Source organism: Miscanthus floridulus, chromosome 7 (genome assembly GCF_019320115.1).
Source record: "Miscanthus floridulus cultivar M001 chromosome 7, ASM1932011v1, whole genome shotgun sequence".
Lineage (NCBI taxonomy): Eukaryota > Viridiplantae > Streptophyta > Magnoliopsida > Poales > Poaceae > Miscanthus > Miscanthus floridulus.
The window spans coordinates 69,669,461-69,687,321 of record NC_089586.1 but is presented as its reverse complement, the minus strand read 5'-3'; positions in this window follow the sequence as shown (position 1 = coordinate 69,687,321).

Sequence of the window (17,861 nt, the reverse complement as noted above, 5' to 3'; positions counted from 1 at the left end):
AGCAGAAAGCAGGTACGATATATCAATGAATGTACTTTTGTATTGCTAAACAGCCACATTTTCAGTGATAATTGTTGCGCTTGTAGACCAAGACGCTGAGCTCGGCCAAATGCGCTAGGCCATTAATCAACTTCGCTAGGAGAAGGTAAAGGAAGCAGAGCAGGCGAACAGACTTGCTGAGGAGCTAAAAGGTTAATTCCTCCTTGTTGGAATTACTGCTGAAGTAGCTTCCTTGTATGGTGGATCATTGTAACACTTACAGGCTATCGTCATAAAGCCAAAGCACAGTTTGACGTGTTTGTGCAGGAGGCCAAGGTCCAAACAGAGAACTTCGATGCTATAATCACCGCAATTAAGCCGGTGCTTGACTGCGTCGACCTGGAACCGGCCACTCAGTGTGACGGCAGGCAGCAACATTCAGACACCATCATCTAGAGGTGCAAGGTAGCATGGGAGAACTTCAAGATCTTCAACCATGATGCCATTATGATCGTCGCTACCCATGTCCTCGTGGTTGTTTGGTCCCATTACCCAACCATCGACCTTCAGTCAATAGGGGGTGGGTTCGCCGAAGGACTAAGTGATGCGAAGACCCAGCAGCTGGAGGATGAGGTGGAGGATGCAACGAATATGCTAGTCGGCGATATAGATCTATTTGGTGAGATGGATGGTAAAGGTGGAGCTCAGTAATCTACTCATAGATTATCATCTGTAAAATCTTGACAGTGTAGTTAGAACACGCGAAAGCGCAAGAAACAATTATTCATCGAATAAATGTTCCAAGGTGCATGTATATGTAGTATATGCAGTTTGCTTGTATTTCGGTGAAAAAATCTTTGTAGTTTCAATCCTGATGCGATTATGCGTAGTTCAAGTGGTGTCCAAATAGTTGGTTTGCTACTGATCCCTATGGCCTTGGCTAGCCCATAGTCCATAACGTCGAGCATGGAGCCCATGCACGTGTAGGAGTATTAGGCATGACCCAGGAACCACAGCCAACCACCCATGATACAGAGCGTGGAGCCCATGGCACATGTAGGGAGAGATCGGTGACTAGGTCTTCTCCATAAAAACAGCGCGGAACATGTGCTGCTCAGCGGTTGTTGTACGAACTTGGAGATAAAGGTAGCATAAGCGGTGTTCGAGCAGTGTATTCTATGCTAAACTCTTAGCCTTGGCTGACCCATAGTCCATAACGTCGAGCACGGAGCCCATAGACGTGTAGGACAAATAGGCATAACCAAGGAACTACATCCGACCACCCATAACGCAGAACGCGGAGCCCATAGCATGTGTAGGGAGAAATCAGAGACTGGGTCTTCTCCGAAGAGAACAGAAAACAAAGTATGTTGATCTTCGATCGACGAAATATCCTAGAGGTATGGAGAAAAGTGTTCGGCGATTTGGAGAAAATGTGTTCGGCGATTTTGGAGAAAACATGTTCGGCGATAACGTTTGGAGAAATCATGTTCGGCGCTAACGTTTTCGAAAATGTGTTCGACGATTACGTTGGAGAAAACGTGTTCGATGATTACATTGGAGAAATCATGTTTGGCGCTAACATTTTTGAAAACGTGTTCGACGATTACGTTGGAGAAAACGTGTTCGGCGATTTTGGAGAAAACTTGTTCGGCGATTTTGGAGAAACATGGTCGGCGTAGTTTTGGCGATTATGTATTGGAGTTTGTTATGAAGTAGCATGGAGCTTGGCGATCGCGAGTGGATGTTAAACCATAATAGAGACAAATCAGAGACAAGTTATGGAGACCAAAACTTTACTCAATATAAAAGTGGAGAGTACATATCTAGAGTGTTTCAAGGATAGAAACGTATAAGGTGTTCGATGTGCCACAAGTTGGGAACATCGACTCCTTCTAAATCACTTAGGCGATAAGACCCTGGTCGAGTAACCTCTTTGACGACATAAGGCCCTTCCCAACAGGAACAGAGCTTGTGCATCCCTTCAGTTTTTTGTTTTCTATGGAGAATGAGATTGCCGACAACAAATGAATGACCTTTGATGTTTCGGTTGTAGTACCTCCGCAAGCCTTCTAGATATTTAGCTATGCGGATGCAGGTGATTAGGCGTTCTTCCTCGACCCTATTGACATCCTCTGATCGAACAGCTGTGGCCTGCTCTTCATCATAGTTTTCCACCCTAGGTGCTCGGAAAGTAATGTCCGCTGGTAGTATGGCTTCTGAGCCATAGACCAAGAAGTATGGAGTCACGCCAGTGCTACGACTAGCTTGAGTACGCAGTCCCCAGACTACAGCTAGAAGCTCCTTAAGCCATCTACCCGAGTGCTTTTCTTCTTTCTGTTATAGTCGCTTTTTGAGGGCATGAAGGATCATGCTGTTCACCCATTCGACCTGGTCGTTGGCTCTTGGATGGGCAACAGAGACATATTTGATGGAGATGCATCGGTCTTCATAGAAGTCCCAGAAGTGATGGCCAGTAAACGTAGTTCTGAGATCGGTGATGATGCTGTTCGGTAGACCAAATCTGTGGATGATATCTTTGAAGAGCTTGACTACTTTCTTTGCAGTAGCCAAGACGAGCGGTTTATATTCAATCCACTTGTAGAACTTGTCGATGGCAACATATATGTATTGGAAACCACCTGATGCTGGTTTGAAAGGCCCGATCATGTCCAGTCCCCAGCATGCGAAGGGCTAGGAAGCTAGGATGGTTTGCAGCTCTTGTGTCGGCATGTGTGTTTACTTAGCGAAGAATTGACATCCTTCACAACGTCGAATGAGGTCTTCTGCATTAGTGATGGCTGTGGGCCAATAAAAACCAGCTTGAAAAGCCTTGCCAACCAGTGTTCTTGAGGCCATGTGGTTGCCGCAGGAACCAGAGTGAATTTCGAGAAGTAGCTTTACTCCCTCCTCTTGGGTGATGCATTTCTAAAGTATCCCTTCCTTGGCACTTTTCCTTATCAAGTTGCCATCCACCAGCACGTAAAGCTTGCTTTGATGAACTAGGCGTTTAGTTTCAGTCTTGTCAGTGGGTACCTCGATGCTGGTGAGGTACTTGATGAATTGCTCTCTCCAATCGGCGACCGGCAAAGGTACCGCAAGTACCAACTGCTCAGCAGGGGAACCTCTTTGACTTCCTTATCTTCTTTGATGGATGGCGCCAGGAGATCTTGAACAAAGATCCCCGATGGGATCGCGGCGCAAGAAGAGCCCATCTTGGATAAGTGATCGGCGAGCTAATTTTGGTCGCGTACCACATGGTGATAGTCGATGTCGTAGAATTTTCCTTCGAGCTTCCTGATTTCGACGCAATATGCTTCCATCTTCTCGTTGGAGCAAGATCTGTCTTTGTTAAGCTAGTTAATGACCAGTGCAGAATCATCGTACACCATGAGGCGTTTGACGCCATGCTTGATGGCTATACGGAGTCCGTGGAGACATGCTTCATATTCGGCGGCGTTGTTGGAGGCTAGAAAGTGTATTCGGAGAACGTACCAGAGCTTATCCTTGGTCGGAGTAATGAACATAATGCCCACTCTAGCACCATTGATGTTAAGGACACCATCAAAGTACATCACCCAATGCTCAGGGCAAGTGGCAGCGATAGGTTCTTGGATCTTAGTCCACTCAGCGATGAAAACAGCGAGCGCTTGTGACTTGATGGTAGGTCTGCTTCTAAATTCGATGGAGTAAGTACCGAGATTTACGACCCACTTAATGAAGCGGCCGTTGGCCTCCTTGTTGCGGAGAATGTCCCTAGAGGGAACTCAGTGACCACAACAATCTTGTAATAGTCGAAATAGTGTCGTAGCTTGCGCGACGTAATCAGGATTGCATATAACAGCTTATGTACCTAAGGATAACAAGTTTTGGGCTCATTAAGTACCTCGCTTATGAAGTACACTAGACATTGCACCTTGTAGGCATGCCTGGCTTCCTCGTGTTCGATGACAATAGCTATGCTGACAATGTGGGAAGTGGTGGCGATGTAGATCAATAGAGTTTCCTCTAGTCGTGGCGCTGTCATAATCGGAGGCTTTGTTAAGAACAACTTGAGTTGCTCGAAAGCTATGTCTGCTTCCTCCAACCAGGAGAAGCGCTTGGAGGCCTTGAGGAGCTTAAAGAAAGATAACCCTTTTTCGTCAAGGCATGATATGAAGCGGCTTGAGGCAGCCATGCAGCCTGTAAGCTTCTATATATCCTTGATGCATGTTGGCCGTTTCATGTTGGTGATGGCAGAGACCTTGTCAGGGTTAGGTTCGATGCCTCGAGCACTGACAATGTAGCCCAGTAGTATACCGGATGGAACTCCAAAGATGCACTTTGAAGGGTTCAACTTCCATCGGTATTTGTTCAAGTTGGCGTAGGTTTCCTCAAGGTCGATGATAAGATTATCGGCGGCCTTGGTTTTGATGACCACATCATCGATGTAGGCTTCAACGTTGCGGCCGATCGGTTGGTCGAGGCACATCTGGATGGCCCTTTGATAAGTTGCTTCGGCGTTCTTGAGTCTGAAGGACATAGTTTTGTAGCAGTAAGCATCAAAGGGCATGATGAACGATATCTTGATTTGATCTTCTTCCTTTAGGGAAATCTGGTGATAGCCGGAGTAATAATCAAGGGAGGAGAGTAGTTCGTAGCCAGCGGTGGAGTTTACAACCTCGTCTATCTGAGGCAGGCCGAAGGGGTCTTTAGGGCAATGTTTGTTAAGATCAGTATAATCAACACACATTCTCCATTCTTTATTCTTTTTTCGAACAAGAACAAGGTTTGCTAACCAATCTGGATGATACATTTCTTTTATGAATCCGACAACTAAGAGCCATTTTATTTCTACCCTAATTGCCTCCTTCTTGTCTGGCGTGAATCGATGGAGTTTCTGCTTGATCGGTTTGGCGGTCAGCGAGACATTCAAGGAGTGCTTGATCTTCTCCCGTGGTACCCCCAACATGTCTGCAGGTTTCCAAGCAAACACGTTGGCGTTGGCATGTAGGAAGAAGATGAGCGTGCTTTCCTATTTGGGGTCAAGGTGAGCCCCAATTTTCATGGTCTTGGAGGGATCGTCGAGGCCGAGGCCGACCTCCTTGACTTCCTTTGACTTGGTAGAGGCACGAAGAGGTTCCAGCTCTAGGATCTCCAAGTCTTTGGTAGGCACTGTCTTGGCTTCAGTGACCATGCTAGCCATCTAGATGGAGAGGTCGGTAGCTTCGGCGAGGGCAAGACTCTCCGTCTCACAAGCATAGGTGATGGTGAGGTTGGCCCGCATTGCCAAGACTCTAGCAAGCGAAGGCATCTTCAACACCAGATAAGCGTAGTGTGGCATGGCCATGAACCTGGCCAGAGCTGGCCGACCAAGTATGGTGTGGTAGGCGGTGTCGAAGTTGACGACATAGAAGTGAATATGTTCGACACGGTAGTTGCTTGCCGTGTTGAACTGAACTTGTAGGGTAATCTCTCCAAGTGGTTTGGAGGCCCTGCCTGGCACCACACCCCAAAAGGTGGATTCAGAAGGTGTGAGATCGGACAAACCGAGGCCTAGCTCTTTTAGGGCTCCGATAAAGAGGAGATTCAGAGCGCTCCCACCGTCAACGAGCACTTTTCTAAAGAGCACCTTCTGTACGGTTGCATCAAGGACAAGGGGAAAATGCCCCATGTAGGGAATATCCACCCACTAGTCAGCCCTGCTGAAGGTGATGGGGACCTCGGACCATGGGCGATAGCTGGGGTTAGCGGTGGCGTCTTCCATAGTAATGGAGAGCACTCGCCATGCGGTGAGCTTCTGCTCTCTTCTACTCTTAGTGGAGGTGAGGCCCCCGAAGATGGTGGTGACCACCTTATCATGGTCCTAAAAGGCATTATTGTTGCCCCCAGGTGGTCGGTGACCTCTAGCTCCATCGTTGGCGTCGTCGTCGAGCCTCCTGTCCTAGAACTCCTTAGCTAAACCAATACAGTCCTTCATCTTGTGTTTGGCGTTCTTATGAAGAGGGCATGGTCTATCGATGATCTTTTGGTACTGTTCATCATAGTTGCGCTTGGCGTGAGGTTGACTGACGGCGGTGACGATGTGTTCTGGCCAGCGGTGGCAATTTTGGCTAGACCTGTGTCCTCCCGTGCGATCACGACCGCTGTCACGATGGTAGCTGTGGTCGTCGGGGCAGCAGTCGCTATGGCACCGATCATCGTGGTGGTCGTCATAGCGGTGAGACAGGTGATGAGTGCCTACATCCTCATTGAAGTGCACCTTGGCTTCCTTGGCATCAGCGTACTGGTTGGCCATAGTGATCATCTCGTCGATGCCGATGGGTGGCTTGTGGTTGAATTTGGCGGTTGAATTTGGAGCAAAGCTCACGATGGTGGAGTCCTCGGATAAAGGCGGTGATGACCTCAGCTTCCATGATGTTGGGAATAGAGTTCCTCATCTCGAAGAAACATCAGATGTAGCTATGGAGGAGCTCGAATGGCTTTTGGTTGATGCGGCTGAGATCATGCTTGGTGACGGGTCGAGTACACGTGGCCATATAGTTGTCGATGAAGACTTTCTTTAGCTCTTCCCATGATCCAATGGAGTTCGGCGCAGCTGGTAAACCAGCTTATGGCAGGTGGCGTGAGCATGATGGGGAGATAATTTGCCATGACGCTAGTGTCTCCTTTGGTGGCACGGACAATAGTGGCGTAAGCCTGTAGCCACTATGTCGGGTTCATTCTTCCTTCGTAGGGCCTGACCCTAGTGATCTTAAAACCATGGGGCCACCAAAGTGTTTGGAGTGCCCTTGTGAAAGCTGGAGGCCCCTTAGGGTTGTCGACACAGTCGTCTACGGCATTATGGTCAGGGATAGGCTCAAGGGCTGAGTCTGGGTTGTCGTACTCCTTCTCGTACTCCTGGCGGCAATGCACTTCGTCTTCATGGCGACCGAAGCAATGTTGCTCGATATGTCGTCACGCATCCCGGAGGTTGCTGAGGTGCACTCGAGCTTCTTGTTTGACCTCCTGGTCATGTTGGCGATGGTATTCAGCGCGATGGCCCTTGGCTAACCCCTAGAGAGGTAGCGACTGGTCGGCGAAATGGCTTTGACTGGGGCAGCGATTGGATCTTGGCATAGCTGATCGGTTAATCATGCTCGTAGAGCACGAAGGTCTCTGATCCTCACGAATCTCATTAACCTGACAGTGAGTTGCTTTAAGCATGGTGGCGATCTTGGCGAGCTCAGGCGTTTGAGGGGAACGAGCAAGCTCATTAGCGGCTACTGCTAGATTGGCACTTGGAGTCTTGAAGATGTCATGGCCATCAACGTAGAGAAATTCTTTGTCAAGGTCGCGGTGAAGTGGGAGCGGTCTTCCTTATGAATCGAGCTGATTATCCCGAGCAGCCTCAGCCCTCGCAATGGCTGCCTCGTTTTATCAGCGCTATGTGCGGTTGACGTTCTAGTTCTCCTGAGCAACATGCTCCTCCTTAGTTTTGCCATTCCACGGAGGGCTATCGATGCTGACATTGAAGATCACACCACCTCAGAAGGGTGGAAGGAGGAGTTGCTCAGAGAAGGTTTCGGTGAGGGTCTCCATAGAGCCCTGAGACTCGAAGGCCGAAGTTTATTCTAGGATGGTCTAGAGGGGCACCCCGGGGCTCCAGCCTAAGTGTAGCATGTTGACAGCTGGCGGAAGCGGGATGGTGACCTGGTCAGTGAGTAGATGGGCACAGTCCTCCTGGTCAGCGAGTTTGCCCCTCAGGGCATGTTGGTAAGTGGCGGCAGCATTGGTGAACCCGAAGGGTAGGGCCATAACCCCTATAGTTTCCCAAGTAGCCTCTGATAGATCTAGATCGGAGGGTGGTCGGTGCTGAACTAGAGTGTCTAGAGCCGATTTGGCGATGGAGAGACAATCGGCGAGCTTCAATCTGACCCGATCGATGGATTCAATCAGATCATTGTTGTTGATCTGCCTTCTCTAGTAGCGAGGAAGCAAATGACGAGTCATTGCTGAAGGAGACCTTAGAATCGGCTCTGAGATCAGATCTGTAGTTGCAGGTGCGGGGGTGGTCGGCGTAGAATTGATCTGCCCTGGCTCGAGGAGCTCTCTAACTCCATCAACATTGATGACCCATGAGATGGATCCGACTATGAAGATCTGGCTAGGCTGCGAAAGGGTCGAAGAGCTTGTAGAAAAAGCCATCTTGTTTGATAAGGAAACAGCACTCACACCCCTACCTGGCGCGCCAACTGTCGATAGAATATCATCGGCAGTCCTCCGAGGGGTATCCCACGAAGTTAGATTGATCAGCAGAGGAGCGTGAGATCAAGAACAAGAAGGCAACAGAGACACACGAGTTAAATAGGTTCAGGCCGTCAGTATGACGTAATACCCTACTCCTATGGTCTGTTGGTTTGTATTAGCTATCATATGATATACCGTGAGTTTGGAGGGGGTCCCTGCCCGCCTTATATAGTTCAGGGAGCAGGGTTACAAGTCAATTAGATCTGAGAGATAACCAGAAAGTAATAACTAATTACAGGAATATTGGGGTCATACATATCCTAACAGATCTTGAAGTATCTTCAGGATATCTTCCTGGTATCTTGCGGGTGGCGCCGAGCAGAGTCATGCCCTGCAAGGCTTCATCTTGTGGGCTAGGCCACCCCTGGGGGCGTAGCTAATGTGGTCTACTGTGGGTATTTGGGGTTGTACCCCCCACACCAAGTGATGAAGCAAATGAAGACCATGACATGATGATGGTGATGCCATGGTGATGATCAAGTGCTTGGACTTGAAAAGAAGAAAGAGAAAAACAAAAGGCTCAAGGCAAAGGTATAAATGGTAGGAGCCATTTTGTTTTGGTGATCGAGACACTTAGTGAGTGTGATCACATTTAGGATCGATAGTCATACTATTAAGAGGGGTGAAACTCGTATCGAAATGCGGTTGTCAAAGTGCCACTAGATGCTCTAACTCATTGCATATGCATTTAGGATCTAGTGGAGTGCTAACTCCCTTGAAAATTTTTGTGAAAATATGCTAACACATGTGCACAAGGTGATACACTTTGTGGTTGGCACATTTGAGCAAGGGTGAAGAAGATAGAGTTGGAAAGGAGTTAGTCACGTTGGTCACGAAGTGACCGGATGGTGGTCTCAGTGGGACCGGTGCATCCGGTCAATGATACAACAAAGACGCTGGCGTCGGTCTTCGATCGGATGCTAACAGGGTGCATTTGTTCCTGCTGATGTGGCAACGCACAGAAGAGTCACCATGTGACCAGACGTTGGGTGAGTCCGGTCGAGCGTCATGAAAAATCATTTCTGGATGCTTACTTTAAATGACCGGACGCTGAGGTCCAGCGTCTAGTCACTTCGCAGCAGCACATCCGGTCATCACTTGACCATTGGAATTAGGCACTCAGTATTTCAAGAGATGGGAGACATGGCATGCATCGCACGATCGGACGCTAGGGTCCTGTGTCCAGTCGATATAACCAGAGCGTCTGGTCACCCCGTGTTGTGCCCAGTAAAGGGGTACAACAGCTCTATTTTATGGGGGCTTCTATTTAAGCCCTATGGCCGGCTCAAGCTCACTCTCTTGGCCATTTGCATTGACATAACAACCTTGTGAGCTTAGCCTAAGCCCTCCCACTCATCTCCATCATTGATTCATCATCTTTGTAAGATTGGGAGAGAATCCAAGTGCATTGCTTGACTGTTTGCATCTAGAGGCACTTGGTGTTCGTGTTTTGCTATGGGATTCGCTTGTTACTCTTGGTGGTTGCTGCCACCTAGACGACTTGGAGCAGTGAGGATCATCGAGCAGAGGTTGGTGATTATCTTTGGCTCCGATCGTGGCGATTGTGAGGGGTTCTTGACCTTTCCCCGGTGGAGAGCCAAAAGGTACTCTAGTGAATTGCTCGTGACTTGTGTGATTCTCATCTTGTGTTGGTTGTGTGGCACCCTATTGAGGGTTTGGCATGTGATGCCAATTAGCACGTGAACCTCCAAGTGAGAGAATCGCCACAACGAGGACTAGCTTGCTGGCAAGCAAGTGAACCTCGGTAAAAAATCATTGTGTGTTCATTTGATTCTGAGGTGATTGGTCTTCATTGTTATTAATTCTTGTGATTAATTGGCTCCTTCCTCGACACGGTGGTATAACCTTCTTGCTCACTCTCATTACATTACCGCAAACTTGTTGTCAAGCTCTTTAGTGTAGCTAGTTGTAAGAGCTTGTTAGTTTGGTTAGTGTGGCTCTTTAGTTAGCTTTTGAGAGCACACTAACTTAGTGTAGTGTCATAGCTATTATGTGGATAGAAACTATATAAACTAGAATTGTGGTAGGTGTCTTACTATTTTAGTAGGCTAGCGCAACACTTGCTTCGCCTCATAATTGTCTAACCGGTCTATTAAGTATTGTTGTAGAATTTTTTAATAGGCTATTCACCCCCCTCTAGCCATTAGGACCTTTCAGGCAGCCACCAGGAGGTCTGCCCCAAGGATGGCGTGGAAGGTGGCCAGGTCGTCCCCCAAGAGGACGGACTGGTTCAGAGCTTTAGAGGGTCACAGGGGTCGCCAACAGCACACGACATATCGTCCAATCAACGGTGAGGTGAAGGACGAGATGCGATGGTGAAGAGGATTGAAGCATGGCTGGCAGATGAGAAGTCAGGCGATGGAGGATTGGAGGGCAATAAGGGGACGACCGAATAGGGGATTGGGGATTTAGAGGGAGGGTTTATATTGCAGGGTTTCTTTTTGGCGGGGAATGATGAATGAAGATGAGGGAACCCCAAATATTCTTGATTTTGGCAGGACGAAGCGGAGGGAAAGGGAAATGTGGAGGCGGTGAAGGGTGGTGAAATGTGATTTTTTGCTAAAATTTGTGTGCCATTTTAGTTTCCTTTCATTCACAAACGATGGTTATTGCATACATTTTATATTACAATTGTAGTTTTACTTTGTTGCAGTTTATATAAGCACAATTTAGAATTTCCAGTTCTGTGAATAAAAAACTGTTAGATAGTAAGATAAAACTATAAACCCGATGAAATTTGATTTGTGTTGATATAAAGACAATTAACAATTTACAGTTGTTTCTATAGTCACACATTTGATATGTTATGATACAAAGACAAATAACAAATCATAAAAGTAACAATTTACTTATATTAGTTGTGGTACAAAAGGTTGTCTAAAATCATCTAAAAATTCAGGCACCTGGAATACTACCTCCATCCATTAAAGAATACATTTCTCATGTTTCGAGGAGTCAAACAGTTTAAACTTTGACTAAAATTATACGAGAAAAGTGCTAACATTCATGAGACAAAAATAAGTACCATTACATTAATTATAGAATATATATTTATAATAAATTTATTTAGAGACATAAATAATAATATTATTTACTATAAATTTGGTCAAACTTAAACTAGTTTGACCAGCATGGTTCCCATAATTGTATTCTTTCATGAACGAAAGGAGTATAGGCGAAGTGTAATATATTAAAGTAGGCATTCCCTTCATCACAAATTATAAAAGCGTCTATAGTGGGTGTGTGTATGCCGCTCCCATACATTCAATGTGAGGATAGGACTTGCTCCTTCACAGTGTGCAGTCGACTTCATAAAAGGAGCTACTCTCATCTATCGAACCAGGATCCAATAAAAAATATGCTCTCTCACCGTCTCTTCTCTTCTTCTTCTTGTTGCTCCCACTGCCGAGGGGAAGTTGGAGGAGCTTTGGGGGGACTTTAGGGCTATCGAGGACTTCACCCTCCCCTTCCATGTGCATCGATGGCACTTGCTGCCCCCAACAAATCCGGCCATCTGTAGCCTCGATGGAGATAGGTATGGTGCTACTCACTAGATCCGACATCAGACAACCTTGTGGATGGGGAGAAAGGGTGTAGGGTCAAGATGGTAGACTAGAGGGGGTGAATAGTCCTTTCTAAAATTAAACGCTCTAGCTAACCAAAACAAATGCAGAATTAAAACTATCGGTCTAGCCAAAACTACACCACTCTATCTAAGTTCTCAAACACCTTATTAAGATCCTAATTAGGCAACAAAGGTGTCGAGCTAGCAAGAGCTCACCTAATCAATTCTAGAGCAAGGTCACACAAAACTATGCACTAGTACTTTGGCAACCGGGGAGCTCCTACACAATCTAGTACGCAAAAGCACAAAGCCACCTACGCTCACTAGCAATGCTCAATAACAAGGCTACACAAGCCAAATTAGAGAGCTCAAAATATTTAGCTACACAAACTAAGCAATGTGACTAACAAGGTCACTCAAACTAAATTAGTCACGCAAGGGAGCTACTTCTATGCTACACAAGCAAGAAGGTAACTAGTAAGCTACACAAGCTAACTAATTACAAGAGCGACTACACAAGCACAATGTATATGAAAGTAAATACAAGCTTGTGTAAAGGGGATACAAACCAATAGGAAGACAAGGATGACACGGTGGTTTTTATCCTGAGGTTCACGTGCCTACCAACATGCTAGTTCCCGTTGAGACAAGCTCCAAGGTTGCTGCCAGTCCTCTTGCTAGTGGTGACCCGCAAGTCACACTCTCCCACATGGAGTGCTTGCCACAAGCTCTAGCACTTAACCCGCCGGACCACTTGTCGCCCTTTGTGTCTCACTCTACTAGAGTTGCTCTTTAGGACTCCCGCGGGGTGAGCACAATCCCCCTCACAATCACTTCTTTGGAGCATTTGAAAGGACCTTGATGTTGTCTATAGGAGGGTGAATAGACACTTCTAAAAATTAACAACAAATAAAACTTGCAGTGGATTAGTAGAGTATGCAGCACTGCTGCTCTAATGCTACAGCACAACTGCACTCAAAATACAGCACTGCCGCGCCCTTAGAGACAGCTCAACACAAGCTGTGTCTAGAACTCAAACTTGGAGATGTGCATGGAGATGTCCAGTGGCAAGTCCACCAAGTTCTTGCACTCACAAACACGCACAACCAAGTAGATCAAGTGGAACACAAATAATGGAACTCAAAACATAAGAGAGGACACGTGATTTATCCTATGGTATAGCTCACCACCAAGGCTTGCCAATGTCCACATTGTTGAGGCAGCCACTAAGGCTTGGGATTTGCAACCCTTATCCTCGTTCTCAAGTCAAGAGAGTGAACTCTTGAGATGAGAGGTTTCCACTAGATCTAGGGTAATACAAACTTCCCGTGGCTCACCACAAGCATGGGAGCTTGTCAGGCGACGCCTAGCCATCTAGGAGGCTTCGCCTCCAAGAGTAACAAATATGCAACAAAGATTGATGAAGCCCGACAAGTGCTCAAGGTTTTGCTTGCTCTAATCAGCTCTCTAACACTTAATCAAACACTAATCACTCACTCTCACAAAGGGAGGGGTTAGAGAGAGCTCACAAATGGCTTGGAATGAGTTGGGAGTGATTTGAAGGTCAGTAGCCTCACTAGAAGCCGTGGGATGGGTATTTATACCCACCCCAAACAAACTAGCCATTATAGTTCAAAAACTAGCCGTTATGACATGTACAGGTGCGGCACTACCACAGTGCAACGCTGCTGCGAAAATTCGTGGCACTGTCGCAGCTTTGAAAAACAGCACATGTCACCTTACAGAAAACACTACATTTTTTACTCCAAACTCCGTTTTCAGTGATCTTAGACTTTTTGAAAAGTTTGTTTCGAGGGCTATCCATCCCAGCCAAGAACAAGCCCCAAGATCAACAAGTGCAGGTGTTGTGCTAATGTGTTTCTTTCATGTTAGCACTTGGATTCGATTAGTTTGAGCACTTGAGACTTGTCTATGATTCGTATTGCATCCCCCTTGATAGTATGGCATACCTATACTCAAGATCAAGAGAATATAACCATTTCATCCACTTGAGTCTTCAATGTCTTCATATGCCATTTCTTCTCAAAATCACTTCATATGGGGTTGCAATCATCTTTGTCTCATCTCTTTGAGCAAACATACCTTGAGCATGTGACTTGAACCATTTCCATATATATGAGTTCACCTCATGGCTTCAAGTCACTTCTACTAATGATTTGATCCTCAACACAATATGACTTCTCATAGTTTGATTAGTTCCTCGACTCAATGCAAGTACTCTATTTTTTACCTTAGCCATGGTACCTCGGTCCTCTTGCCATCGCTTGCCCTTCACCTCCGCTTAGTCCCTCAAAGCCCTTTCCTTGCTATCTTCACCTTTGAAAGCCCTAGTTTAGTTTTGGTGAATTGATGAAACCCTAAATACTAACCTAGTTTGTCAAAGTGATCATGAGATAGGTAGCACTATTCCAAGTGTGGAGCAAATGGTAAAGATCATGATGATGGTGTGACCATGGTGATGATCAAGTGCTTGGACTTGGAAAAGAAGAAAGAGAAAAACAAAAAGCTCAAGGCAAAGGTGAAACTTTATAGGAGCTTTTTGGTTTGGTGATCGAGACACTTAGCTAGTGTGATCACATTTAGGATCGATAGCGAACTATTAAGAGGGGTGAAACTTATATCGAAATGTGGTTATAAAAGTGCCACTAGATGCTCTAAATTATTGCATATGCAATTAGATTCTAGTGAGTGCTAACACCATTGAAAATGTTTATGAAAATATGCTAACACGCGTGCACAAAGTGATACACTTGGTGGTTGGCACATTTGAGCAAGGGTGGAGAACTTGGTGAAGTAAAGGATGTGATTGTCACTATGAAATAGAGACCGGACGTAGGTCATGAAGTGACCGGACGCTCAGGCAGGTGAGTCTGATCCCTGCTGACGCAACGCAGAGGAGCTGACCAGAGAGGACCGGACGCTAGGCGCGTTAGGTCACATTGGACCAGACGCGTCAAGTCATGGTTTTGCCTCTCTAGAACCTCTCTAGAGTTGACCTGACGATGCACAGTGGTGGTAAGCTGCACGTTCGGTCTCAAGGTGAGGGCTTGGGCATGCACGTGGGCTGAAGTGAGCACCGGCATGTTTGGTCTTGGACTGTGGCACGTCCGGTCATTCTTTAACATGCATGAGGAAGTGAGTTTACCATTAAAATCATATGTGTGAGGTTGAACATAGGGGACACATGGACGGCGATCGGTGACTAGGCACAAGGGCTGGTGCGTCTGGTCGATCTGACCGGCACATTCTATCACCCCAAGTTGGGCTGCAATGAGAGCCCAACGTCTCTATTTCGAGTGGGCCTCTATTTAAGCCCCATGGCCGGCTCAAGCTCACTCTCTTGACCATTTGCATTGATATATCAATCTTGTGAGCTTAGCCAAAGCCCTCTCACTCATCTCTATCATTGATTCATCATCTTTGTGAGATTGGGAATGAATCCAAGTGCATTGCTTGAGTGATTGCATCTAGAGGCACTTGGTGTTCGTGTTTCGCTGCGGGTTTTGCTTATTACTCTTGGTGGTTGCCACCACGTAGATAGCTTGGTGCAGCAAGGATTGTCGAGCAGAGGAAGGTGGTTGTCTCTAACTCCAATCGTGGTGATTGTGTGGGGTTCTTAACCTTTCCCCGACAGAGAGGCAAAAGGTACTTTAGTGGATTGCTCGTGGCTTGTGTGATCCTCATCTTGTGTTGGTTGTGCAGCACACTATAGAGGGTTTGACGTGTGATGCCAATTAGCGTGTGAACCTCCAAGTGAGTGTATCACCACAACGAGGACTGGCTTGTCGGCAAGCAAGTGAACCTTGGTAAAAAATCTTATGTCATCTTGTTCAAGAATTTTTTGGTATTCATTGTGATTGATTGGCTTCATCATTGTGATTGGCTCAATTCCTCTACATGGTTGCTTCATCACATCCCCTATCTTTCATTTACATTTCTAGTGTTTCTTCACTCTTTAGTGTAATTAGTTTTGAGAGCAAGCTTGTGTCGGGTCTAGTGGTTAGTGTGGCTCTTTAGTTAGTCTTTAAGAGCACACTAACTTAGTGTAGTGACATAGTCATTGTGTGCTTAGAGATCATAGGCACTAGAATTGTGGTAGGGGCTTACTTTTATTAGGCTAACGCAACACTCACTTCATCGTTTAATTGTCTAACATATTTGCTAAGTGTTATTGTAGAAATTTTTTTAATAGGCTATTCACCCCCCCCTTAGCCATTAGGACCTTTCAACCTTATCAAGCCATACTCAAGTCACATCCTATTAAACATCCATTGAAAAACCATTTCTTTAATATTATGATCCTTGCTTGAATATCTTCTAGATATGAATATTGAGATCAATCAAGCTTCAGTTGGATTCACATAGATTGAGATATATGATTCAACATCAATATGGTCAAGCCAATTCATGATTCCTCATGTCCTCTTCATCTTGGCTTGACACTCCTAACACTCACTTCAATATCTATCTTCATCCTTCTAGCTTGATCAAATCAATGCAAAGTGATTTTCCAAATCTTTATCCATACAAGCAAACCAACATAGAGACCGACTTATATCTAGTATGAGTTGTGTCCTTTATCATTTAACCTTTGCTTGGTATTTCTTCACTTATGCATTCTTGACTCATTCTTCAATTCTTGATCAAAACTAATCCACTATCAAACTATTCTTGTTCATGCAAAGTAAGTCATTATTGAGACCAATCCAAAATCATCAACTCATGTCCCATTTACCATTTGCCAAATATGCTTGCTTTCTTATGATACTATGATATCCATAATATAGGAGCCATTTCAATAATTCCATTTGCATTGTTGTCTTCTACTTGAATTATGTTGTTTCCATGATCTTCTAACACAACAATACACAATTTTGGCCTTGATTTGATCATCGTGGACAATGAGGTTCTCCCACACTTCGCTCGGGCAAGCCAGAACATCACTCCTATGGTGGCCTTGCTCCGTGGGCTTCCGGGGCCCATGATGCCCGAGGATCATCGGGCGCACCATGAGATTCACACGCTGCTCGAGCGTGCAGCGCCTAAAAGCATCTAGGCCCCTTGTTGGGTTTTGGTGATTAATGACAATACAAGATTACTATGACTAACGTGTGTTTTGCAGAGTCAATTAAGTTAGGTCATGGTAAGGGAGATCGATTGGGCAATCAAGGTGGTCAAGCCCCTACGATGGAAATCATTTTGGTTTTCAAAGGATGGACGACAAGGTTAAGGATGACTAGTTCTAAGTGTCGATTGGAGTTGGAGTGACACTTAGAGTAGTTTAGGACTTTGTTTTTCCTTTGGCCGTACTATTAAGGGGGGTATGGACAGGTAGCTTGACCTAGGTGAGTCTAGTGAGTTAGGTGTGGTGCATGCTTGTTAAAACTAGCACTAGGTAGCTCCACAACAGCCCTATGATCCTATGGAGCAAACTTCATTCACATATGTTCAAGAGTTGGAAGTGAATGGAGGGTCAAATGCTGACCGGACGCTAGCTCCAGTGTGACCGGACGCTGGCCGTAGGGTCCGATCAGTTCATTTGATCAAGAGATTGCGTTTGGTGCGACTGAACGCTAGAGTGGTCAAGTGATCGGACGCTGAGAGGCAGCGTCTGGTCGACTCTAGTAAGGTTCTAGAGAAGGAAATCTACGACCGGACGCGTCCGGTCAATACTGACCGGACCCTGAGGATCCAGCGTCCGATCGAGTACAGTAAGCATCTAGTGAGGGTTTAATGCGACCGAACGCGTCCGGTCAGTGGTGATCGGACCCTTCCAGCGTCTAGTCAACACTTAAACACTGGTGTGCGGGTTGAACTGACCGGAGCGTCTGGTCAACCCGCAGAAGCTCATAACGGTTCATTTTTCAGGCTGCCTTATAAATAGAAGCTCCACTCGTGTGTGGAGTCACTTTTGCTCATTCCAACAGCTGAGAAACATGTTTGTGAGTGCCAAGAAGAGCAAGGTCCTAGTGAGGTGATTGAGATTCGTGAATCCAAGAGAGTAGCT